Source organism: Panthera tigris, chromosome A3 (genome assembly GCF_018350195.1).
Source record: "Panthera tigris isolate Pti1 chromosome A3, P.tigris_Pti1_mat1.1, whole genome shotgun sequence".
Classification (NCBI taxonomy): Eukaryota; Metazoa; Chordata; class Mammalia; order Carnivora; family Felidae; genus Panthera; species Panthera tigris.
Genome location: NC_056662.1, coordinates 23,077,679 through 23,101,707, shown reverse-complemented (window position 1 = coordinate 23,101,707; position 24,029 = coordinate 23,077,679). Strand labels below are relative to the sequence as shown.

Sequence of the window (24,029 nt, the reverse complement as noted above, 5' to 3'; positions counted from 1 at the left end):
AGTCTCTCTCTCAAAATAAATACATAAACATTAAAAAAAAGTTCTCATCACAAGAAAAAAGAAATAAAAAAAACAAATAAAAAAATTAAAAAAAACAAAATAGAAAAAAACAGTTATCAAAAAACTTGTACAAAAATTAGATTATTAGATCTGTGAATTTACTTTCAGTTGTAAAGGCTAAGGGAATCTTCGTATCCTCTGAAAATTTAGCATCAGAATTGGGATGTGCTCTAAATGTAAGATACATGCCAGATTTGGAAGCCTTAGTATGAAAAAAAGAATGTAAAATATCTCAATATTTTGTATATTGATTACATGTTGAAATGGATATATTGGGCTAAAGAAATATACTGTTAAAATTAATTTCACCCATTATTTGGTACTTCTTAAAATGCAGCTCCTGAAGATTTTATTTTTTTTAACATTTATTTACTTTTGAGAGAGACCATGAGAGAGCGTGTGTGTGTGTGTACATGAGCGAGGTAGGGGTAGAGAGAAAGGGAGACAGAGGATCCGAAGTGGGCTCTGTGCCGAGAGCAGAGCCCGATGTGGGGCTTGAACTCATGAGGAACTTGAACTCATGAACCATGAGATCATGACCTGAGCCAGAATCAGATGCTCAACTGACTGAGCCACCTAGGTGCCCCAGCTTCTGAAAATTAAAAAAAAAAATTTTTTTAATATTTATTTTTGAGAGAGAGAGAGAGAGAGAGAGAGGGAGAGAGAGACAGCAATAGAGATAGAGACACAGATAGAGCATGAGCAGGGGAGAAGCAGAGAGAGACACACATACAGAATCCAAAGCAGGCTCCAGGCTCTGAGTTGTCAGCATAGACCCCAACGCGGGGCTCAAACCCACAAACTGTGAGATCATGGCCTGAGCTGAAGTCGGATGCTTAACTGACTGAGCCACCCAGGTGCCCCTGAAAATTTTAAATTACATATATAGCTTGCATTATATTGGTATCGGACAGTGCTGTTCTAGCCAGAGTTGAGTTGAACATATTTGAATAAAAATAATACAAGACTATAAAGACTAGTTATTTGGGGTAGCTGTGTTGGGGGGTGAAAATCAGATATTACTCACCTCCCCCACCCCCACTGCCTATATCTGGGCCATGCCTGGTGGTGGAATGTTACCCTGGATAACCCCAAAGCCTCAATGATAAGATTAAGACTTCTGAGGTCAAATGAAAAGCCTGCATCTATCTGGGTGGCCACACCATTCACTTGCTCTGGGTATGACCTTGGGCAAGTCACTTGACTGCTGAAATTTAGTCTGTCATCTGTCAATCTAGATTAACAGTGGGCTTCACCTCATTGACTGAGAGGATTACCTGAGATATAATCCAAGTGTAGGATTTAGCACTGTGCCTGGCATGTGTCAGTAGTCTGGTATCAGCTGTGGTTGTGGTTACTCGTTGTGGGGGTTGTTGATACTGCTGTGGTATCCATCAGCTTGAATTCTCTTGTTCTGTTTTTCTGAAGGGGACATGGGCCAGAGGGAAAGGAGAAGTTAAAAGACCTTGACAGTGGATTTGGGTTGAGGACTGGGGTGAGGGTTGCTTTGTTGGTTACCTCAGGGAATTTCTTGCCTCTGAGGTAGCTCCTTGGATCTTCCCATTCTGTAAGTGATCAGGCAAAGATATGTGTTCATTTTTATTTTATTTTTTTAATTAAAAAAATTTTTTTAATGTTTATTTTTGAGAGAGAGAGAGAGAGAGAGAGCGCAAACGAGTGAGAATAAGCAGGGGAAGGAGCAAAGAGAGAGGGAGACACAGAATCCAAAGCAGTCTCAGGATCTGAGCTATCAGCACAGAGCTCCACATGGGGCTCGAACTCACAAACCGTGAGGTTGTGACCTGAGCCAAAGTCAGACGTTTAACCAACTGAGCCACCCAGGTGCCCCCTATGTTCATTTTAAATGTTTATTTATTTATTTTGAGAGAGAGAGAGCAAGCAGGGGAGGGGCAGAGAGAAGGGGAGAGAGAATCCCAAGCAGGCTCCGTGCTGTCAGTGGGGCTCAATCTCATGAACTGTGAGACCATGACCTAAGCCGAAATCAAGAGTCAGATGCTTAACCAACTGGGCCACCCAGACACCCCAATATATGCTCATTTTACAGATGAGGATGCCGAAGCCTGTTGAAGGGAAATGACCTGGCTAACTGGCCAGAGCCCAAATGCAGGACTTCTCAACCCTATTGTGCTAATAGTGGAGCCAGCGTTAAGAGCCACCTTTTGGGGTTTAGGAGCAGGGACTGATCTGGAGTCTGGAGCTTATGAGGAATGGTTATTATTAGTCTCTTATAAGTGGGGATCTCCATGCCATTCAGTACAACCACCTCATTTTGAGTTGAAGGAACAGAGAACTGAGTGTGTGTAGATGTGTGTGTGACCTGCCTAGGATCACACAGCAGGTTGGTAGCCAAGCTGGATCTGTTTCTGTTTGTTTAGATCCAGCCCTCAGCTCAGCCTTGGCAGGATGATGGCCCTGCTTGTCAGCCCCCTCCTCTCCTTGCCCAGTCCCCAGAGAGGGCTTCTGAGAAAGAGGCTTTTGTTTTACCAGCTCCTTCTGGTTTCCTCTCAAGGTAGCTTCCCCACCCCCATCCCCCTCCTTCTGCCCAGATTTGCATTTGTCCCTGTTCCAGGTTTAAAGGGCTCTGAAATCTGAAGCTTCTCTATACACATCTACTCTCTAGATATCCACAGGGAAGGACATGGGCTTTTTCATCAAGGAGGCCTGAGTTCACATACCTCTTCTACTGTTAATTTTCTCTGTGGCCTTGGTCAAGTCACTTGTAATATTTTAGTCTCAACCTTCTCATCTGAGAAGCAGGAATCAAAATGGTGCACACACGACCCAGTGGTTAAGAACGCGGGCTCTGGGTCTCACCCCTGCACTGGTTCACTGTAGGGTCTTCAGTGAATCATTCCACCTTTCTGGGTCTCAGCTTCCACATCTGTAAGTGGAGGCTGCTACCTCCGTGATCCTTGTGATACGGCACTGTGCTGAGCTTTTCACACATCTCACTGAACCCTCCTGTTAGCCCTGGAAGCAGACACTATCTTGTTTCCCGAATGAGGAAACCAAGACTCAGAGAAGTGAAGCGACTGGCCCCAGGCCTCAGAACCAGAGAGAGGTGGAGCTGGAGTTCAAACCAGGTCTGTGTGACTGCAGAGCCCCGAGCTTCTACCCACTGTACCGCACTTTTCCCCAGGCACCCTTGCTACCTGGCCTCCTGTAGTTCACCCCAGTGAGTAGGAAAGCGGGTTGTCAGCTGCTGGGAGACTGATGTCACACCTGGAGTGAATGGTGTCCTGAGCCCCATGCTGGCCTCCAGAGCTGGATCAGAGAGCAGACAGTAGGGATCACAGCTTTTGTTCCTGTTGGTCCACCCTCAACCTTCCTAGTCACCTGATTTTCGTGTTCTGTGCGAAGTGGAGCTATCTCATCCCACCTGGAGATTTACTGTTTTGAATCCAGTCCCTCCAACATTCCTGCCCCATTGGGTATGAGGCCGGGCCTGCAGTTGAGCCTTAAATAGTCTGTGAGCAAATTAGACCAGAACAGAATATTAATGCTAAAAGGAATGTAGGGACCATTGAGTCAAACCATATTTATTTTACAGCTGAGGAGACTGAGGCAAGGAGAGGCCAGGTTGAGAGAGCAATGGGTATATTTTTTTCCTGGGTGCTGGAGACCATTAGGACTGACATAGAAGGAAGTGTCTGAGGGGTAGGCAGGCCTTTGCTCTCCCTTATCTCCCATGTCCAGTCCATCACCAAATTCTTTGGGTACCATCTCTTTTACTATTTTTTAATTAAAAAACTTTTTCAATGTTTATGTATTTTTGAGAGACAGAGCACGAGTTGGGGAGGGGCAGAGAGAGGGGGAGATACAGAATCCAAAACAGGCTTTAGGCTCCCAGCTGTCAGCACAGAGCCTGACGTGGGGCTCAAACTCCCAAATCATGAGATCATGACCTGAGTGGAAGTCGGATACTTAACCGACTGAGCCACCCAGGCTCCCCTTTTTATTTATTTTTTTATTTTTTATTTATTTTTTTATTAAAAAAAAAATTTTTTTAACATTTATTTATTTTTGAGACAGAGAGAAACAGAGCATGAATGTGGGAGGGTCAGAGAGAGAGGGAGACACAGAATCTGAAACAGGTTCCAGGCTCTGAGCTGTCAGCACAGAGCCCGACGTGGGGCTCGAACTCACGGACCGCGAGATCATGACCTGAGCCGAAGTCGGCCGCTTAACCGACTGAGCCACCCAGGCGCCCCAAGGCTCCCCTTTTTAAAAATTGTTTAATGTTTATTTATTTTTGAGAGAGAGAGAGAGAGAGCACACAGCGGGCAAAGGGCAGAGGGAGAGAGGGAGACACAGAATCTGAAGCAGGCTCTAGGTTCTGAGCTCTCAACACAGAGCCTGATGCGGGGCTAGAACTCATGAACTGCGAGATCATGACCTGGGCCGCAGTTGGATGCTCAACTGACTGAGCTACCCGGACACCCCTGGGTAGCACCTCTTAAGGATCTCTTGAATCCATCTACTTCTTTCTAGCTCTGCTGTGACCACCCCAGTCTGGGCCCTTGTCATAAGCTCCCTGGACAACCACAAGAACCCCTAATGCGTACACTGAGAGCTGCTCTTGCCTGTTTCCAGTCTGTTCTCTACCCTATGAATCAGTGATTTCCCACTGCTGTTACAATTAAGACTGAACTCTTTACCTCAGCCTCGGAGGCCCTTCATGGCCAGGCCCCTGCTGGCCGCTTCCACTTCAAAAGTGTTACTTTCCCTTTAGCTCTGCTGTGTAGTCACACAGGCCTTTCTGTTTAACAGGTTCAGCAACTTCCCTAAGGTTCCTCAGAGAGCTAAATGACAGCCTCTCAGTTTCCAGCTCCTTGCTGGGTCTATGAACTTCTGTTCGATTTCGGAGGAGCTAACGCTGTTTCCTCCTTCCAGGTGCCTGACTGACATCCTTCCGCTGGGGGAGCTGGTGTGGACGGAGGAGGGGTGAGTGTTACAAAGGCACAGCCTAATTCTCCTTCTTGCATTTAGGTCGGACAGATTGGACTTCCAGGCCCTCAAGCTCTCTATTTTGATATGTTTAACTGCTGGGTTGTCATGAAGGTTTGTTTAGGCCACAGATTTTTGGTGGGTTTAAAAAGTGGGGCGGTGCTGTGGGTCCTCTGGTTTTGGCTTATTTTGAGGTAGGGACTAAAATGCATACTCGTCAAACACCTCTGTGTTAGACAGTGTGTTTTGCCTATAGTGCCTATTTGCCTATATCTGTGATGGATGGCCTTGGACCTGGAAGTTGGATCTCCTGACCCTGCAGCCCTTGCTTTCTTTTGCATAACCACTCCCAGGTGTATACTAGATTCAGGACAGGTTGTTTTCATTCTGGTTATGCCACTGACTACTGAGTGACCGTGGGCAGCTACCTTTCTTTGTGTTGGCCTCAGGATCATATATATACTGTCAGGACATGGAGTGGAGGACAACAACAAATGAGTTGTTTTCAAACTGTCCAGTAGGAACATCCTTTTTCAAATGAACCCCAAAGACTCTCAATGTGCAAAATAGCCAGAGGGGTTGTGGCGTGGTTGAAGTGGGGGTAGGTGTGGGGGACTCTAATTGGCTGATTCCTCAGCCCCCAGCAGCCTTCAGATAATGACAGGGAACCCTTCCTTGGCGCTGCACGAGATGCTTTGCAAACCGCTGGCATGGGGTGTGTCGAAACCCCTTTCCAGCTCAGAGGTTCTGTGGCTCTGGCAGGGTGAGGGCATAGAGAGGGAGCTGAGCCAATGAAGTTATACTGACTGGGAAATTGTGAAGTAATATGCAAATGTCATTGTGGGTTATTAGTAAGGCACATCTGCCAGCTCTGTGATGTTGTCATTCCAGAATCGTCTGGTTTTTGTTTTCGACTAGATCGGAGGCACTTCTGTACCCCTAGGGGACTCTCCACATGAGCGTGTTTGTGTGTGTGTGTGTATGTGTGTGTGTGTGTGTGTGTGTGTGTGTGTGTGTGTGTGTCTAGGGAGTAAGGGCTATGGGGACGAGGTGGGACTGAGCCAGCTGAGGCAGGTAGAATAAATGCCAAGCAGAGCTGGGAGCATGTTGCTCTGGGGGGTGGCGGGGGTGAGGGGTGGCTTTAGCTCTAGCTAAAACGAGTGATTTGGCTCTTTCCTGCCAGCACATGGGCCCCACGGAGATTTCTGGGCAGGAAGCACTGGGAACAAGGAATCCTCTGTCCACAGTCACAGCACAGCCAGGACAGAGGAGGTGGATTAGGAGTTCCCAGGAGGGGGCCTGCTGGTCTTTCCTGGACATTTGGGCAAATGGGTAGGGAGAGGGGGAACTAAGGTATGTGTGTCGCGGGAGGTGTGGGCTTGGTAAGAGGAGATAGCAGTTGGTTCATACATTTATTCTACAAGTTCCTTGAGCTTCCTGTAAGCCCTCTGAGGAGCCAGACTCAGAAGCAGGCAACCCTGTAGGGGTTAGAGCCAAGAAAGATGACACTCTAGGTATTAACCATCATCAGTTTACTGGAGGAGACAGGAAATGTGAGAAATGATAGATTTTCACAGGGAGTCTGATGCAGTGGAAATCATTTGGCCTGCAATCTGGAACTGGGCCTCAGTTTTCTCTTCTGTTAGAATGCGGATGGACACATCCGCCCTGGCTACTTATTAATGCTCTTCTGGGAATCAGAAGAGGGTATTTCAAACCTTTTGGGGCAGCAGAATCCCAGTATGTAAGCTTTTGTAGCAGAGCTGCTGAGGTTGGCTTGGCAGCAGTTTATCCAGAATCTTGCTGCCCTCCTTACTGCCCTTTGTTCCCTGGGTGTTTGGGAAGGTGCAGTTTCCCTTTGCAGATTCCTAAGGCTCTAGGAAGCAATGTCTAAAGACCCCTGGGTCAGGATGATTCTTGAGAACAAGCTTTGTAGACCGTCCCTTGCAGCCCAAATGATAGAGATTGTGCCAGGATGCACAGGAACAGTTGCAGTACTGCCTTATGCCTTGCCCTGCCCATGGCCAGCATAGACCTTATCTAGGTTATGGCCTGTATAATTGGGCATGGGTTTTTCATAAATAAAGTGACAAAAACTCAACTTAAAGTGGTTTGAACCAGAGAAGGACTTTAATGGATCCTGGGGTTGTCCATAGAATTGAAAGATGAGGAATCGAGTGGATTCTCCATCTGTATCCTATCACTGCTATCTCTCCTCTTTGCCCTCATTAGGAACTATCCGTCCACTACCCCAGCTTTGCAACCCAAACAGAAAAAAAGAACTATTTTTCTTCTAGGGTCTATATATTGATCCAAGGGAAGGACTCTGATTGGGTCAGTCCTTGTTGTGGGGGGATAGGGACATTCTCAGTGCCCAGGCCTTTGTCATATGGCTACCCATGTAGCTAATGGAGAAGCAGGGCCGTAACTAGAAGGGAGTGAAGCCTGCAGGACAGACAGAGCTGTGAGAGTGCTGTGGGATGTTAGTGGAGTCCCGGGTTATAGGAGAGCAAACAGTTTGTAGGCCTGCAAGGGGTTTTAACTCTTCTCTTCAGTGATAATAATACAAATACCAATAATGATAATAATAGGTAATGTTTGTTGAATTTTTCTCCCTGTGCTGAGCATGTTTTATTGCTTTATGGGTATTATTTCTTTTTTTAAAAAAATTTTTGATGTTTATTTATTTGAGGGAGACAGAGCATGAGCAAGGGAGGGGCAGACAGAGAGGGAGACACAGAATCCCAAGCAGGCTTCAGGCTCCGAGCTGTCAGCACAGAGCCTGATGCGGGGCTTGAACTCACAGACCGCAAGTTCATGACCTGAGCTGAAGTCAGACGCTTAACTCACTGAACCACCCAGATGCCCCAGTATTATTTCATTTAATCCTCACAATAGTCTTTTGGGTAGGTACTGTTACTATCCCAATTTTATAGATGGGGAACTGAGGCACAGTTAGTGAAGGTCACACATTGAGTAGGAGGAGGCCAGGAGTCTGGCTTCAGAGCCCATCTCCATTACCACATCTGTTGCCTCTCATTGGTAGTTCAAGTGGCTGGCCGTCCTATGTCTGCTGCTCCGTGACACAGAGCTCATGACATGTAGAGGCAGCCCCTCCCCAGGTTACACTGCTCTGCCTGTGGGAAAGGGCTTCCTTGTGTTGCATGCAGACTTGCCTCTATATAAACCCATCCATCCAATGTGTGGCTCTGTGGCAGATGGAAAGAAGAATCATCTATGAAGCTCCTAAAAGGTCACCGTAACAAATAAGTCGCATTAACCGAGTTCTTGCCTTGTGCCAGGCTCTGCGCTGAATACTTAGTGTGCATTATCTCATGTAATTGCAACAACAACCTTATGGAGTAGGTACCGTTATTGCACCCATTTTCCAGAGGAAACTGAGGCTCGGAGAGGTTAGCAACTTTCCTATGATCAGATGGCTCATAAATGATAGAGCTGGTGCTTGAGTTCAAGTCTGCCTAGCTCCGAAGGCTGTGCTAGGGACCACTACAGTCATCTGTCCCCCAGAGGGGAAATAAATGTGTGTAGGTGTGGCTGTGACACAGTCCATGGTGCACATTGCCATGGGAGAGGGATAGGAACAGTACAACTGAGGCTCAGAGGAGAGAACTCAGGGAAAGGGGAACAGCAAGGGCATAGCAGTCAAAATGTGCTTCCTGGAGGAGGGGACATTTTTGTCTGGGCTCCTCAAAGGGTCTGGATTTGGAGGGGAAGGCTCTCCAGGAGGAGGGAGCTGCCTGGGGAGAGGCATGGAGGGGAAATGCCGGAGCAGTTCAGTTTGGCCAGAATTAATGAGTGGAGGGAGGAGGGTGGCCAGCTGTCTCTCAGGCTTCTCAGAGGGAGCCCCTCCTTCCATATTCTTCTCTTCAGTCTTGTGAAGAGGTTTGATTGCCTCCAGCTGCACACAGGTGCCCTGTTCCTTCACCTTTTCTCCCAGATATAAGGAGGGCAGGCCCCAGGTGGATGGTGGGTGCCAACAGGGGTCAGTCCTTTATTCACTTCCTCCCAGTGGTGAATGGTGGGAAAAACGTCCCCTTGTGGTCCACCCCCTCCCCCTCCCACCCCCTTCCTGCCCCCCAGGAGTCAGCATTTCCTCCAAACAACACAAAGCTCACAGAAGCAGGATGGTTTCTAACAGCTTTGGCAAGTGGTGGGGTTTCCCATCCCCTCCCCAGGAAGCAGGCTGAAGCATGTACCTCTAAGCCGCGGAGAGGCCCCCGTCTCTTCCTCACTTCCCCCTGCCCCTCCTTGCACAGCTCATCTCATGCACCTTGTCAGAAGATGGACAGTGCCCTCAGAGCCAGGGCTCTGTCCTGGAAGTGCCTTCAGATTTTTCTTCAAACAACTCCAAATTGGGGGAAGAGTGTAATGTTAGCCCTGGGAGCCTCCTTGGTTTCAAAGGATGGAAGGATGGTAGTCATATTTATTGAACTGGACTCAGTGTATCAGAGGCTTTATCAACCCATTTTACAGATGAGGAAGCCGAGGCTCAGAGAAGGAAAATTACGTAGGTGCAGTTGTCACACGAAGGTGCCTGTGTCATTATCTCTTGCAGGAGGGATGAAAGCGTGGGTCACTCAACAAGGAGAATGCCCCCTCCCCCCTCCCCTCCCCCTCCTTCCTCTTGCCTACCCACTCTTCCTCCCATAGCAGGGCTCTGAAATGCTGACTCTGGTTCCCCTGGCTGCTCCTCAGACTCTCCCCCACGTGGGTACAGATCATTCCCCCATGGCTTGCTGCCTGTCTGAGAGCTGGAGTGGGCTGTCTCTGGTGGGGGGTGGGCAGGCTTAACGAATGTCATCCAGACAGGGCCCAGATGTCCAGCATTCCTTCTGTGACCCCTGTTTTCTCTGAGATCTCTGGACTTTTCCAACCCTTCTTGGAGGGATTCCAGCATTTCTATAGCAGGAAAAGAGGTACGGAAGGGCAGAGGAGTTCTTTCACTGGAGCGTGTTTTATCCCCATGGCCCCTATCATCTGGCTCACACCTGGACTAGAATCAAAGCCCCTTGTATTTTTCCTGCGAAGCACTTTTCTATTTATCATCCCATCAGATTTTCACCATAATCCTGAGAGGTAAAGCAGGGAAGGTATAATTATTCCACTTTTGTGGGTGGGTTAATGGAGGCTCAGAGAAGATAAGTGACTTCTCCAAGCCCACATAGCTAATGAGTAGCAGAGCAGTCGTAGAAGAGAGAAGCCGATGTCCAGGAAGCCTGATTCTTCATTGCCCAGTGCTAATGGCTATATGGACAGCCACTGAGACTCCCTCTTTGATTCAGCCAGGTATGTGGGGGTTATGTCCCCAGTTCAAACCTTCCCAAGCTTCCTAAGGCCTATGGAATGAAGTGTCACCAGTTCTGAATCTGAGAGTTCCCCAGCCAGTCTCAACCTCCTGCTCTGGCCAGTCTTGACTGACCTAACAGGCTGGACTTTTTCTTCCCACAAGGTGGATGAGATTAACCATTTGTTGGGGAGGACCCCTCTGTGGGACATTGGAAACATGTGTTTCAGTCTGTTGCCCAGGGAGTGGATGGGGAAACTGAGGCCAGGGTCAGCATAATGGTTGCATTCAGGACAGCTAGAGTGGCAAGATGGGGGTGAGGGGCAGGCTTGCACTGGGTGGATGTTTTACACCCCTTTCCCAGAAAATCCACACCTTTGTTTCACTAAGTGGAACACAGTGTCCACTGAGTGTTTACGTATTGCTCCATTTCTGCCCCAGAGAAATTTTTGTTAGGGGCACTCTGGGCTTTCCTAGAAAAGTGAAATCTAGCCCAAAGCAGGGAGAGCCCTGGGTTCCTAAGGAACTGAGCTTCAGCTCAGTATTTGGTAAGGATAACTGGGATTCTGGACTTGGGTAGTGGTGATAGTTGCACAACTCTGTGAATATAGTGCTAGCACGTTCTTTACCTCTAGACCTCCCAGGAGTTGGGGACAGCAGAGAGTAAAGGCTCTGAGACTGGCCTCCTGGGCCTTATGGAAGTGGTGATGGCCTCCAGAACTTGTTGCTGGTTAGTTTCTCCTTTCCTGCTTGGGGAGGCCAAGACTCAGACTAGGAAAGTAATTGGCATCAGTCGCCAGTTGCGGCCAGCCCTGGATGCACACAGGGGAGCTAGCAGCGGAGTAGGGGCAGCATTATAAAACTAGAAGAGCAGGGGCGCCTGGGTGGCTCATTCGGTCCAACTTCAGTTCAGGTCATGATCTCGTGGTGTGTGAATTTGAGCCCTGCGTTGGGCTCTGTGCTAACAGCTCGGAGCCTGGAGCCTGCTTGGGATTCTGTGTCTCCCTCTCTCTCTGCCCCTCCCCTGTTCACACTCTGTCTCTCTCTGTCTCTCAAAAATAAATACGCATTAACAAATTAAAAAAAAAAACAAAACTAGAATAGCAGACACTGCCTTCTTCATATGTGCGTTCCTGAGAAGGACTCAGGAAAGGTCTGAACAAATGACCTGGGAAGGTCCCTTTCCCTCTCTGGGCCTCAGTTTCCCCATCTGGATCCACTCTCTCCAGTCCTTTGTGTCCTGTTATTCTGTGATCAAGGAGTTGAGTCAGTGGTTGCAGAGTTTTCCTGGGGGCTCAGCTGCCTCATTTGTCAAACAAGGACGATGAAATTAGCCAGTCCTATCCACCTCAGGCTTACTACTACAAAGGTCAGTGAGGTGACCACATCACTTCAGGGCCATCACAGGCTTTGGCAGATGGGGAGTCGCTTTAACAAGGTGACATGCTCCCACATAGGCAGCCAGATGAAACTGAGAAGGGCTCGAGCTCCAGACCCAGACGCACTTGAGGATATACCCCTGCTCTGCCCCCTCCTGTGTGAATTTGAGTGAGATGATTCACTTCTCTCTGCCTTAGTTTTACCACCTATACAGTGGAGACGGCAATAGCGCTTACTTAGGAGGTAATGGAGCCCAAATGAGAGAATGCAGGCCATGTGGGTAGCACTGTGCCTGGACACAGTCGAGCGCTCCAGAGCTGTGTTGTTGGTGACTATAGCGGTGATGGTAATTGATATTTAGAGACTGGGGCTGTGTGGGGCCAGCTAGGCTAGGGATGGCAGTATTACTGTTACCAATAACCTCTTCTATCTTTTTTGGCACTTTACAGTTTGCAAAGCGTGTTCACCTCCATGACTGTATGCCATCTTTAGAGTACTCTTTAACAGAGGCAGGAAGGCAGTCACCGTCTCCACTTTACAAACGCAGCTGTGGGTCTTAGGGGAGGCAAGTGACTTGCCACGATTTCAGCCTGGGTCTTCAGGAAGCTCTGCTCTGGGCCAGAGGTGCAGCGGGGATCAGCCTCTGGCTTTGGCAGCACGGACAGGGCAGTGGATGATTGTTACTCACCCTGATTGTCACTCCATAACTTTTGGAGATTACGTGAGTGACTGAATAAATGACAGAGTGACTGGTTCAGTGGCCTCGTCAAGTCACAGAAACACACACACACAGGTCTTGAAGTACATTTGGTGTGATTGGGTGCAACCTGTTTCACACCGCTGGGCCCAGGATTTCTAGAGCTCTGTGCCAACGGTGCCCCTGCCGTTTCCATACAGCCTGTATGCGTCCTGAGCCCCGAAAAGCCAGATGCGTATTTTCTCTCTGCCGTTTCGTGCTCCCCCCAGCCCCCACCCCAGTGACTTGGGCCTAGAGGTGGATTTTGCCTCCAGTCGCTCCTCCAGTGAGTCTTGATTTAGTCAACCAATATTCACTGAGTTCCTGCCATTCATTCGCTGGGCACTGCCTCACGTGCCAGGATGCAGAGGTGAACACAGCAGGCAAACACACGATCCGTGCTGAACAGCAGACTTCTTGCCAGTCTCTGGCAGTTCCCAAGGGGTGATGAGGATGTGGGATGCATGCTTTTGAATCTGGAAAAATGTCTGTGCTGTGGGGGGTGGCGTGTGCTGGGAGGCTTGGGGGCGGGGTGAGGCCTGGGCTGTTGTTCACCTCTGCAGAGCCTTGCTGAGTGACCTCGGGGCAGTTCCTGCCTCTCCCTGGGGCTCCTCCTTGTCTACCAAAGGAGGGGATTGGTTGAGATATGAGGATAGTCCCTGATGTTTGTGGAGCACCTGTCTGGCCCACGTGTCCTGTGCTCACAGCCTCACTAGGCTGATGCCAACGTTCCTGCCTGCCCAGCAATTGGCTCCTGGGGCTTGCAGGCCTTGGGAATGGTTTCTGAATGGGGATCTGGGCACCAGGAAAATGTTGGTAGGATCATCATCTCCCACATAGTCTGACCCGAGAATTTGCCTGCTGGCCCGTGGGCCCAGCTTCCCCAGGCTGGCACTAGGGCTGACAGAACACATTCCAGCAAGGCAGCCCCTGACACAGAGGCCAGCCCCATCTAGCAGGGGCTGTCCATGCTGGTGGCTGTAAACTCTTATGCTTTCCTTTGGGTAGGAGGTGTCGAGAGATGGGGTGGAGATGGGGTGAGAGCAAAACTTCGAGACTTTCTGAAACTACGGAGCTGACCTAGCCCTTCCACAGAAAGGCTAGTGAAACTGAAACCTGAAAAGGGCAGGCTTTCCCAAGTCTACACTGAGTGTCAACGAGCTGTGTGAGAACTGATCCCCTCCCCCAACTATCGCATCTTGTGCTCAAATGTTTCCTCCTGGGCCTTGGTCATTGTGGTTGGGGGAAGACAAAGGGTACAGCATGTGTATACCTAGCAAGTCATAGGGTGGTGGGACCTCATACTGGTGGCTGTGGTTGGGAAGGGAGGAGTGTCTACGTGTCATTTCTGTCACATATCCCTGCCTCCTGCTGTGTTTCTCACTTAAGTCCTGGATCTCTTGCCATAGTGGCACTGACAACTGACATGTTGAGTTTCCAGAGGAGGAAGGGAAGCAGAGGGCAGGGCCTTGTGCCAGACGGGGACAGGAGACCTGGTGAGTCCTGGCTGTGCCTGATTCCAGGTGATGGAGTGGTTCAGCTGTGAGCACCCATGCTGGCCCCAGGGCAGTGCTCATGTGGTCTGGCTGGCAGGCTGGGGAGGAGCCTGTCTGTGTCCTCCCTGCCCCCCAGCTGCCTGTCTCTGCAGCCTACCCACCAGCCTGCAGCTCTGGGCTGTGACGCTTGGCCCAGGCATGGGGACTGGTTTGGCAGGTTTCGCCACACCCTTGAGCTGTGGGAAGGCTGGGAGCCAGGGCGGGGCAGGCCTGAGGAGACAGTGCTGCCCTGTCCTTGACCCCCCCCCCCCCCAACTTCCAGCCTCCCTTCTGCCCTCTCTCCCACCTTTCTCAGGGAAGCTGCATGGGGAGCTGGAAAGCAGAAGCCTTGGAACTCCTAGTCAGCATGTGACCATGGGCAAATCCTTTATTGGACCTCAGTGTCGTCATCTGTATGATGGGGCTTTGGGCTCTGTAATCCTCAAGCAGCCACATACTATGATTCTAGTTATAGCTTTGCCTTTTTTGTTTTTAGTTTTTAAAAAAATGTTTATTTTAATTTTTGAGAGAGAGAGAGAGACAGAGCACAAGTGAGGGAAGGCAGAGAGAGGGAGTCACAGAATCTGAAGCAGGCTCCAGGCTGTGAGTTGTCAGCATAGAGCCTGATGTGGGGCTGGAAGTCATGGACTGCGAGATCATGACCTGACCAAAATCAGAAGCTTAACCAACTGAGCCACCCAGGCGCTCCTGACCTCTGCCATTTTCTCTTCATCCCTGGGCAAGTTTTTTTTTTAATTGTTATTTATATTTACTTTTTGAGAGAGAGAGAGCACAAGCTGGAGAGAGAGAGCAAGCTGAAGGGGCAGAGAGAGAGAGAGAGAGAGAGAGAGAGAATCCCAAGCAGGCTCCACACTTGGAGCTGCATGCGCTGAAAGCACAGATCCTGATGTGGGGCTTGAACTCATGAACTGTGAGATCATGACTTGAGCCAAAACCAAGAGTCGGACGCTTAACTGACTGAGCCAGCCAGTCAGTTGGACTGAACCATCCATCCCTGGGCAAGTTATAGCACACCAAGTACCTTAGGTTCTGAATGGGAAAATGAGGGTCACGACCCTTGCTTGTTTCCTGGGGGTGGTGGGGGGATCAGCTAATATCCTGGCAAGTATCCAGTCTCCATTAGAAGGGTTTTCTGTCTATATTCTGGCCTGCCCTTATCTGGGTCAAGCAGAAAGAGTGTGCCTAGAGGTGGCGCTTACTCTAGTTCCCTCCCCCTTATCCTGAGCATGGAATTACCTGAGAAGCAGGCTTTCTGAGCTTCTCCATGATAAAGCATTTGCTGCCTCCACTTCCTCCTGACCTTCCGATCCACCCAGGGTCTAGTTCAGGAGAAAGAGGGAAGGCACTCTGCCTTTTGCTGCCACAGCCCCACCATATGACCCCCGGGCAAATTGTATCCTCTCGCTGGACCACATCTAACAGTTAAGAGTATACAGATCATTTTTCCTCAGAAAATTCAAATTCTGACAATGTATAGATCAGGGGAAGGAACAGGAGCTAATGAGCACATTCCCAGCCTTGGATAGGGGTAGAGAGAGAAGGAAAGGGAATTAACATTTATTGAGCCAGCCCAATGCCAGTTACTTTGCATAAATTACATACATTGTCTGTATTCCCAAGTTTCCTTTCCAAGTGGCAGCCAAAGTGATGTTCATAAAACACAAATCAGATCTTGTCACTCTGTGTCTTTCCTCTGCCCTTACCATGGCCTGCAGGGCCCTCAATGAGCTGGTCCCTGTCTCCCCCTCTACTCATGTAGCTCCCCACTGGTCATTTGGTTCAGCTGTAGGAATCTTCTCTCTGCTTAACAAATTCTTCCCTACCATAGGTCATCTACACCTGCTGTTCCCTATTCTTAGAATTCTCTTTTCCTGGCTCTTGGCAGCCTTGGGTCCTTCTTCTCCTTTACAACTCAGCTTTCTTAGACACTTCCTTCCCCTGCATCACTGCACTGCTTTCTGCCTTTGCCTCTTGGCTCCCCATAACACTTATCACAATTTATAACCATTTGTCTTTTATTTTTAATGTCATGTTCATTCTTGACTCCGCATTGCATAACACATAGCAGGTATTCAAGAAGGATTTGTTGGATGAATGAATGAATGAGTTGTAGAGACACGAGAGTGCTAGTTGAGTGCCTGGCTTAGGGCATGGCCCTTAATAGGTGCTCAATAAATAGCAGCTTTTAGTGAGAACCAACGTGGATGGTGAATACTCACCAATGTGTTGTGGCTAGAGCATGTGTGTGTGGGGCAAGGGATACAGTGGGCGAGGTTGAGACGGTAAACTGAACTGGTACTGGATTCTGGAAGCTCCTGATGCTAGGGCAAGAGTTTAGACTTCCTGAAAGACGTTGCCTGGAGTCCTTGCTGGGCCACTGATTGTAACTATAGAGCTGTACTTCTGCCATGTGAGCTCAGACACTGTGTGCGCTTGCAGAGCTCATGCTGTGTAGCTGCAGGGAGTGCAGGTTGGGGACACACTTGGGGACACAGGAATAGGCTAGGGCCTCTCTGGAGGCATTATGTGAGGCAGACTATTCTTAAAGGCCCATAAAGAGGCAGTGCTGTTGGGAACATGCTGTCTTTTGATTCCACATTGCCTGCCACTGCCCTGTCCCTTGGGGGCAAAGGATCAGGCCACCTCAGGGTCAGATGCTTGGATTGCTATCCTGGCTCCTCCCCTTATCAACCATGTGACTTCTGCCTTGCCCATTCACGTGTTTAATTCTGTTTCTTAGGCTGTAAACAGGCTGCATTGAGTGCCTGTCTCATAGGGTCTTGATGACAATCAAGTAGGGAATGCAAAGGGCTTTGCAAAGGCCTGGCACCTACTCAGCACTCAGTGAGGGGAGCTGTTATCTTCATCCTATAGTCTAGGCTTCAGAAAGGGCATTCGAGGCAGTGGGAGTCACAAGTGCAAAAGAAAAGGTTCAGAGGCATGAAACGGGAGGGTGTCCTGGAGTGGCCAGAGTTTGCTGTCCATTTTGGGACAGCAGGAAAGGAAAGTGGAGGCCAGGCAGGCCCAGCTCCTCAGCACCTGTGTATTGGGCCAGGAGCTGGAACGTTATCAGGGGGACGATGAGGGCCACTGCAGGGTGTTAGGTTGAGAATGAGGTGATCTGATTTCTGGCAGTGGGAGGATGGGTTGGAGGGGCAAGGCTGGAGGCCCGGAAACCCAATGGGCAGGCTGTAGGTATGGAGATGGTGAGAAGTGAGGGGCCTAAACTCTGGCAGGTCGGCATGTTGAGGTGAAGAGGGACCAGATCAGGATGTGGGGAATGAGGAGTGTGGGAGGGGAGGGAAGCCGGCAGCATCCTGATGGCTGCAGGCTTTCTCCACAGGGTGGCTGGGGGATTACAGAGCTGAAAGCATGGCGAATGCACATGGGTTTTGATGTCAGTAGTTTGATTTTACTGGGAATTGAGAAGCTTCCTGAGAAACTACTTTTTTGGTTCTGACTCTCTGTGTGGAAAATCCTTCTGAAATTTCTGAGTGATTGACTTCTCCCCTAGTGATGAGAGAGCTCACCAGGGAAGCTGTGCACATCTCCTGCCTGTGCACACTTCCTATCTGCGGGGCTAGGGACTGGGTGAGGGAAGGGGCGGCTGGGCCTGTGGGCGGCTGAAGCTGGGGGTGTTGTTTGGAAGCTGTTTTCCAGGGTCCATCAGTTCTCCTGTGATTTTCTTCCTTTTCCTCAAAGCGTGTGGAAAGAGGCATTTACAGTTAGTGGAATGTATCGTGTATTCCAAGGCTCTTGGCAGGGGGCTAGGCAGCCTTTCAAAAGGTAAGCTCCTATTTGTCCCCTCTACCTATTATTTTTTGATGAGTGTGGACAGGGGGCTGTTGTTCCAGAGAACCCTAGGTCTTAGATCTTGTACTTTCATAGATGGGGAAAATGAGACCCATGGGAAAGCAGATGAGACTTGCTGGGGTTCAGTTGTGATTTAATGCCAGAGCTGGGCCTGGGTCAAGGGACCTGCCCTTCTGCTCCAGGCTCTTCTGTGCTTCTTCAGCTGGCACTGCCTCTCACAGGAGTGTGGGGGTGATGACCTGACGAACATTCACAAAGGCCCCCGTCCCAGCTCAGGTCACACACCTGGTGACAGAAGGTACTCACAGACTGTGCAGGACTTGACTACTGCCTTAAGCCCCTAACTCTGAAGCCCATACACACCCCTCCTTCCAATCTGAGATAGGCCCATAGTGTAGCTGGAGGTTGGGAACGAAAACCAGAAGGATTGGGTCCATTCCTTCCTTATGAGGAAAGGAGAGGAGAACCCTATCTGGTTGGGGTGGAAGGCAGTCTACATCCCTACTTCAGCTGATTGCAGTGCTGAGGAGAGGCCTTTGTCTGCGTTGCCAGGGGAACCAAAGTTTCTGCCTTCTTCCAGGGCTGTGATTGGCTCCTGGTGGAGCTTCAGCTTTGGTGAATGGAAGGGCTTTCCTCCTGCCTGCATCTTTCATGGGGTGAGAAACCAGAGGAAGGCTGGGGTCCCCATGGAAGCACCACATAGGTTTCTGTGCTCCACCCCCTCAGCTGTAGAGGTGATGGGTCCCCTTGTTTATTCACTCATTCATTTATCCCAGGCAACATCTGCTCCAGGCCCTTCATTCTTTAGGTCTGGGAAAGGTAACTTAAGAGTCAGAAGACCCGCATTTGAATCCTAGCACAGCCACACACTCACTCTTGGCCTTGGATGGGTCCCTACCCCTCCTTGGGCCTCAGTTTCCCACCTGTAAAATCAAAGGCATTGGGCTGAACTCTCTGGCCCTTCCAGCTCTGAATTCCCTGACCACACAGCCCACATCCTGCTCTTTTTGACCTTCTGTACTCCTCTAGCCTTTGACCATGTCTCTTGTAGGTGCCCAGGTTCAATGCATGGCAGAATAGGGAGTTGTGAACAGCTCTTAGCATTGTTTTGTTTCATTTTTTTTTTTCCCTAGGAAATTTGTGTTCTCTAAAGTTTCTCCTGGAAACCCCAAATCCTGCAGCCCCTCTTATGTCATCCCTTCTACCTGGACCCAGGCTCAGGGTAACAGGTCAAGTATAGCCAGTGATGGATGCCCCAACTTGGGGTGGGGCTGGGCAGTGTGCAGAACAGGGCATGCTGGGGTGGGTGGAGCCATTGGGAGAGCCCTGGAGCTCAGTAATCCTGAGTTCCAGGCCTAACTCAGCCACGTGCCAGCTGGGTGACCTTGGCAGGGCCGCCGAGCCTCATTTTTGGCCTCTGTGACACAGGAATCATAATGCCACCTCAGGGGGTTGTTACAGAGGTTGAAGAAAATGACATGTCTGCCATACAGGAAGCACCGAATCCCCTTCACCGATCTCTCCCAGGAAAATGGCAGAGAGCTGGGGCAGGCCTGGATTGGAGGGCTTGAAGTGGCAAGACCTGTGGTGCCATGTGGCGGACTGTAGAAGCTGTTCGTTCCTGGCAGTGCCAAAAAGCAGGAGAGAAAAGTGTTGCCTGGGGCGGGTGATGTCTGAGTGGGGGAGGCCATGTGTCAGAGCTAATGTTTGAATAACACTTTTAAGATCCTCCAGAGACCTCAAATGAGGGTTTTTCAGATGAGCCGAAATTGGAGCAAAGTAAAGAGGCTGAGCTCACTGGCAGGAAAGGGGGTGGCCTAATTGATACTGGCCTCGTCTTGGCCCAGCCACGCTCATTACCACAGGCTGACTGGGAGGATGGCCCATACATTTGGGCTGTGGGCTGAAGGAAGGGACGCCAGTTTCCTTAGAATGGGGGAGTAACGGGGGACATCTGGTAGTGACTCAGCTCTGCTTCTTGTTGGCTCACTAGATTGAGAGAGTCAGAGGTGGCTTCTTAGGTCATTGGCCTTCAGATCCTGGTTTAGCTTTTAGCTCTGTGCCCCAGCCTCCCTCCACCTTGGCCACTGTCTGCTATGAGTGTGGTGGTAGATAGGGATGGGACAGTGATGTCGGGCATGAATTGCTGGGGGAACTTCCCTCCTGTGCTCAAGTTGGCCTGAGGTCTGTGATGAAGTGAGTGGAGAGAGGGAGGAAGGGGGCTTTCTGGAGAAGAAAGCAGGCTGATGGGTTTTGTGTGTGTGTGTGTGTGTGTGTGTGTGTGTGTGTGTGTGTGTGTGAGGGGGAATATGTGTGAACAGGTATGTATGTGACTCAGGCATGCTTGTGCATCTGCTTGTACCCAGGAGGCACAGGCTCTAAGGGACATGTCTCAAAGAGGCTGAGAAAGGGCCTAAGGAGTGAGTGAGTGTGTGTGTGTATGTGTGTGTGTGTGTGTGTGTATGCATGTGTGCATGTGTGGACTGTGGGTCCCTGTGGAAACACTGGTGGTAGAATTAGTGAGGGGTTATGGACCAGGAAAATCCTGACCAGGTTCTTCTACATGAGGCCTCTTCTGTTCCCCTTGGGCTGGGATGGGAGTGGATGGCCATGGGTGCTGTGCACCAATTGCTTCTCTTGGTGCTTGGTTTGCCTTGGAATTGCTGTTCCTGGGGACATTGGTCACAGTGGGAGCACTCTGAGACTCCTCAGTGGAGAACATGAGGGAGTCAGTGACAAGAGCCTTCTTGGCACCTGGCTTGCCTTGTGAATGTGGTTGGGGCTTAGGGACAAGCATTGGGCACCAGAGCCTCACAGGCCATACTGACCCCAGGGATCTCCTCTTCCTTCTCTTTCCTTGGTCTCCACAACACCTTGGTCTTGATCTTTCCTTGGTCTCCACAACACCACACCCTTCTTTCCAGCTTTCCCACTACGTCTCTGGCCACCCTCATCTGCCTGTTTCCCCTTCTCTCCTCGACTTCTCAGTTTGTGGGTTCCTCGGGGCTTTGTTGCAGTTACTGTTGTTTTTTAAAATAAAACTTTCTTTTTTTAATTATGTAAGTAACAACACAGTACAAGATTTTAGAAAACAAGGAGAGGGAAAAAGTGATTCCTTAGTATTATTGGGGATTTGGTGTGTTTCAACTTTTCCCCTTTGCCCTTTTCTTACGTAAGTATAGTCCTCTCTGGTGCATCTCTAAGGCTCTCCTGCATGTTTCGCTTAATGGTGTATTCAAAGCTGCCTTCTGTGTCGTTACAGAGAATTCCATTAAATACATGATCAATTCACCCCTTTTCCTGTTGATGGACATTCAGGTTGTTTCCAGTCTTTGCTCTTATGAACAACACAGCAATGAACATCACATAAAGTGCTTTTTCTGTCTTTTAGATGATGTCTGTTAGGGTGGGGTACCAGGAGGGGAATTCTAGGTCAAGGGCTGTGGTTACCTTTTAGACTGTCAGTAAATCTTGCCCAACTGCTGTGCCCCTTTAAAGCCCAGCATCCAGAGTGGCAGGGCAGGCTGTTTTTGACCCCTCTCAGGTCTGTAGAGCCTGTTCCTTATATGTAGGGGCTTCTTCAGCCTCTTCAGCCTCATTCATGCTAAGGTAGGGCTGTGGAGTAAGGCTGCCTAGGTTCAAACTAGGCTTTCCTCTCCACTGGCTTGAGTCCATTTCTTCAGCTGTAAAATGGGCATGATGAGAGTGATCACCTCACAAGGCATGGTGACAATGCTGAGGCCCATAAGGAGGAAGCCACCTGGGATTTGGGCCAAGCTGGGGCAAGAACCCAGGCTTCTGGCCTTCTGGGTAGTCTCTTTCCCTGATGCCCACCTACTCCTGGGAATGGTCTGGTTTATGGAGGCCAGTGTCCCTATGTTGGAGAGTGTGTCAGAGAGGCCAAGTCCCTGGAGTGGAGCTGTAAAATGGGGCCTCTCCCTTTCCTTCCAGAACTATCCCCCTTTCTCCATTTTGGGGGTGCCATTTCCCCCAAAGATATCCCTCTGGGTTAGAGTTTGAGCCTCCTGTACAAGCCTAATCCCTAGAGGTGCATTCAGGGTACGTGCTGGCCCCAGGAACCCCCCTGGCTGGCCCTTGGGGAGAGAGTTTTGTCAGGGGCTTCAATCCTGGAGGGAAAGGTGGGCTCCCAGGATCCCTCCTTAGGTGGCTGTATTAGTTTCTTTCCTACTGCTCTTGTAACAAATTACCACATACTTCATGGCTTAAAATAGCCCAAATGTATTATTTTATAGTCCTAGAGGTCAGAAGTCTGGAACTGGGCCTTATGGGGCCAAAATCAAGGTGTTTACAGGGCTGCATTCCTTTTAGAGACTCCAGGGGAAACTGTACCTTGAACTTTCCCACTTCTAGAGGCCCCACATTCCTTGGCTCATGGTCCCTTCCATCAATGGCATCACTCCAAACTCTGGCTCCATCGTCACACCTCCTTCTGTGACTTTCAGTGTCCTGCTTCCCTCTTTCACTTATAAGGACCTTATGACTGATTACATCGGGACCACTTGGATAATTCAGGAGAATCTCCTCATCTCAAAATTCTTAACCTAATCACACATGCAAAGTCCCTTCTGCCATTCGAGGTAACATACTCACAGATTCTAGGGATTAGAACATGGACATCATTGGGGAGCCATTATTCTGCCTAACACAGTGGCCAGTACCAGGGGTCTCACTGGATTGGTGGTCCCCCAGATACTGTGGTAACTGTACCACCAGCCTCTCTACGATGGAGGGAGGGCCAGGGGAGCCCAGATCTAATTATACCATGGTTGGGAGAGGCATAAGGGACCAGATTCTCTGGGATGGGGGCTCTGAGAGGAGGCAGTGTACCCTGTGACAGCGTGACAGAAGTGTTCCATGAAGCACACACATCAAAGAGTGTAGTCCCCGGCCATCAGGGTTAGGACTGGTAGGTGAGGCACTGCCACAGGAAGCCAAGCAGTCCTGTTCATCTGCTGCCATCACCGCTATGTGTGTATGTGTTTGTGTGTATGTTCACTCATCTGCACCTCTACAGCAATACTCTTGGGAGGGGCTGAGGAACAACTCTTTAAAAAGGCCCTTTCTCTTCTTGTTCTGAGCGAAATAATTACACAAGTGACTAATTTTATCCCTAATCCCATAATTACTTTATTATGTAGCTGATGAGCGGGTCCCGAGCTGTGCCTATAGTACCACTTTGGCAGCTGGCCCAGCTGGCCTGGTCTGCCAGCATGGAGCCCCACCCTACTTCTGACTTGGGTCTGCCATGATGGCAAGGTTGATTAATTCCATTCTCGCTGAAGCCAGCTACACTTTGGTATTTGGGGTCTCTTCCCCCCAAATCTACATGCAAGCACAGCTGCCTGGACAGTAAGAGCTTGTGCTTGTAGAATTAAGTCAGTAGGAGTCCAGAGATCTGGGTTCTGGTTCAACTCTCTCATTAACTTGCTCCATGACCTTGACCAAGTCATTTACCTCTGGGTCTCAATTCTATTGTCTGTAAAATGGGGCCCTTGCCAGCTTTAACACCTCATAATTCCATGAGAGGAGCTGAGAGAGCTAGAGCCGTCAGACTGAGGTATCTTTTGATGGCATGATGGCAGCATGCTCCAATCTTGGCGTTAGAGATAATAGTACTAAGAGTAGACATCATTTATTGAGTGCTTACTCCATAGCAAGCACTGTGCCTGGTCCTTTATTTATATTTTTCTCATTTGTGCTCATGACCACACGAGGCCGGCTTTATAGAAGAGGACCCTGAAGTAGTGATTGGTAGAAGTACTTGCCTGCCAGGAAGAGGCAGAGCTAGCTATCCTACCCTCTTCACTGCTGCCCTCCAGTGTCTTCTAATATATAAATAATTGAAGGGCCATTCAGCCAGGAAGTGGTGGAGGTGGAGCTAGGATTTGAATCCAGGCCTCTGTCCCCAAAGATCTTGCCTTTCCCGTAAGGCCAACCTCCCAGAGTTAAGTTTATAGGGGTGACTAAACCTCTTGAAATTTGAATATGTAAACTTCAATTTGACACAATAAAATGTAGGAATGTCAAAATAAATTGGAAAAACCAGTGAGTTAGGTGGCCCAGGGTTGTGTTCTAGTTTTGCCATTGGCTCACAATGTGACCTTAAGTAGCTTCCCACTTATCTCCAGGCCTCGGTGTTTGATCTGTATGGTGAGGGGTGGAATTAGATGGTCTCTGAAGGTCTTCCTGG

The 24,029-nt window shown here is 49.5% G+C and overlaps 1 protein-coding gene across 11 annotated transcripts in view; it reads left to right on the top strand.

Annotated features, from left to right (window-relative positions):
* Positions 1–24,029, top strand: part of EPB41L1 (erythrocyte membrane protein band 4.1 like 1) — a 152,530-nt gene that overhangs the window by 40,223 nt on the left and 88,278 nt on the right. For all 11 annotated transcript variants that reach the window (XM_042980487.1, XM_042980482.1, XM_042980484.1 and 8 more), the window contains one exon: positions 4,975–5,025. The gene's annotated coding sequence lies outside the window, so the exon portion shown is untranslated. The remainder of the gene's footprint in view (positions 1–4,974; positions 5,026–24,029) is intronic.